Genomic DNA, 2,295 nt, shown 5'->3' with positions numbered 1-2,295 from the left:
GGAGACAGATAAACATAGAATGGTCTCACTCATCTATGAGTTTTAAGAAAAATGAAAAACATTTGTGTAATGATTATCAGAGACAAAACAGAGGAGGACTGGAGGGTCCAGCTCCCGACATAAAGCTCACCAAAGGAATTGTTTAGTGTAGTCACAGAAATAATTACACTGAGAACTATCATGACAAAATGTGACTGAATGTGGGAAGTAGAAAGCCTGTCTAGAGTACAGGCCAATGTGGGATGAGGAGGGATACTTGCGATATTGGTGATGGGAATGTTGCACTGAAGGGTTTTTTTAATATATATTAAAAAAAACTCAAAAAAAAGAAAAGATAAGATAAGGTCTCCCAATGCTTACCACAGGCTGTGTTCTTTACACTGACTGTATAAAAAGAGAAGGTACAGTAAATGCACCCCATATACACCTCAACCCAGGCCCTTTGCCTGGTCTGTATTGTGAATGAAGGGACAAAAAAAAGAGAGCTAGTCTAGAAAGGAGCCATGTTATATTCATGTTTCACCTATTGGAAAATAAACTTCCTTGTTTTAATTTCATTATAACTGACACTAAGGAAAGTTCTCATGTGTTAAACATGTGTAATCTCTAAGGAGTTATGATATTTATTTGTGCAGTAAAATCAAGAGAGGTGTAACTTCATCAGTTATAATCACCAGCAAGAAAGTTGGGGAAATCTTGTTAAATACTAAAGAGTCCTTATTGATCTTCCATATGAAGGGCTGTTTCTCTTAGTAGAAATTGAGGGGGGAGAGTGCACACTGTAAAATCCTTCTATTGTTAAGAAGTAGACTTCTGCTATCTTGGGTATCTGTGAATACTCCTATACTGTATAATTAGGCCTCTTCTAAGATACTTTCAACCTGAGACTCTCCGACAGAAATAGTTCATCTGGATTGTGAAAAATTGTGAGTGCTGCCTATGTGTGTCTGTCTACCGTCCTCTTGCGTGAACCTCTTGGGAGTGGGCCGAAAAGAGGCTCCAAAAAACTCGCTCTCCCAGAGGCCAATTCTAGGGCGGGAACGCCAAGGAACTGCTCCATAAAGTGAAAACCGGCTATAAGCAGTACTTTGCAGAAGCCAGGTCCCCTGTTTGTGATGTCACGCTGGGAAAATCCACGAAACTATGCCTGCCCAGTGGGGTACGACTGTGAAAAATTGTGAGTGCTGCCTGTGTGTCTGTCTACTGTCCTCTTGCGTGAACCTCTTCGGAGTGGGCTGAAAAGAGGCTCCAGAAAACTCGCTCTCCCAGGGGACATGATATTCTACTTAGAAAACCCTAAAGACTCTACCAAAAAGCTTCTAGAAACAATAGACTCATATAGCAAGGTGGCAGGCTACAAAACTAACACACAAAAATCAATGGCCTTTCTATACACCAATAGTAATAAGGAAGAAATGGACATTAAGAAAACAACCCCATTCACAATAGTGCCACACAAACTCAAATATCTTGGAATCAACTTGACTAAAAATGTGAAGGACCTATACAAAGAAAACTATCAAACTCTGCTCCAAGAAATAAGAGAGGACACATGGAAATGAAACGCATACTCTGCTCATGGATTGGCAGGATTAACATCATCAAAATGGCAATACTCCCCAAGGCATTATACAGATTTAATGTGATCCCTCTAAAGATACCCATGACATTCTTCAAAGAAGTGGATCAGGCACTTTTGAAATTCGTTTGGAAAAACAAACACACTAGAATAGCAAAAGCAATCATTGGGAAAAATAATATGGGAGAAATTACTTTCCCCAACTTTAAACTGTACTACAAAGCAATAGTTATCAAAACAGCATGGTATTGGAATAAAGACAGGCCCTCAGATCAGTGGAATAGGCTGAATACTCACAGAATGTTCCCCAGACATACAATCACCTAATTGTTGATAAAGGAGCAAGAAATCCTAAATGGAGCAAAGAAAGCCTCTTCAACAAGTGGTGTTGGCACAACTGGCTAGCCACTTGCAAAAAATTGAACTTAGACCCCCAGCTAACATCATGTATGAAGGTAAAATCCAAATGGATTAAAGACCTCGATACCAGACCCAAAACCATAAGATATATAGAACAACACATAGGCAAAACACTCCAGGACATTGAGACTACAGGCATATTCAAGGAGGAAACTGCACTCTCCAAGCAAGTGAAAGCAGAGATTAACAGATGGGAACATATTAAGCTGAGAAGCTTCTGCACCTCAAAGGAAATAGCACCCAGGATACAAGAGCCCCCCACTGAGTGGGAGAAACTATTCACCCAATACCCATCA

General features: G+C 40.0%; 1 non-coding gene across 1 annotated transcript; it reads left to right on the top strand.

Annotated features, from left to right (window-relative positions):
* The first annotated feature begins 343 nt into the window (after window positions 1-343).
* On the top strand, window positions 344-476 carry LOC126031326 (small nucleolar RNA SNORA51). The gene has a single exon (XR_007503277.1). It is a non-coding gene; the product is annotated as a small nucleolar RNA SNORA51 (small nucleolar RNA).
* Window positions 477-2,295: the final 1,819 nt, after the last annotated feature.

This window comes from Suncus etruscus, chromosome 1 (genome assembly GCF_024139225.1).
Source record: "Suncus etruscus isolate mSunEtr1 chromosome 1, mSunEtr1.pri.cur, whole genome shotgun sequence".
Taxonomy (NCBI): Eukaryota; Metazoa; Chordata; class Mammalia; order Eulipotyphla; family Soricidae; genus Suncus; species Suncus etruscus.
This window is presented reverse-complemented; position numbering and strand designations above follow the sequence as displayed.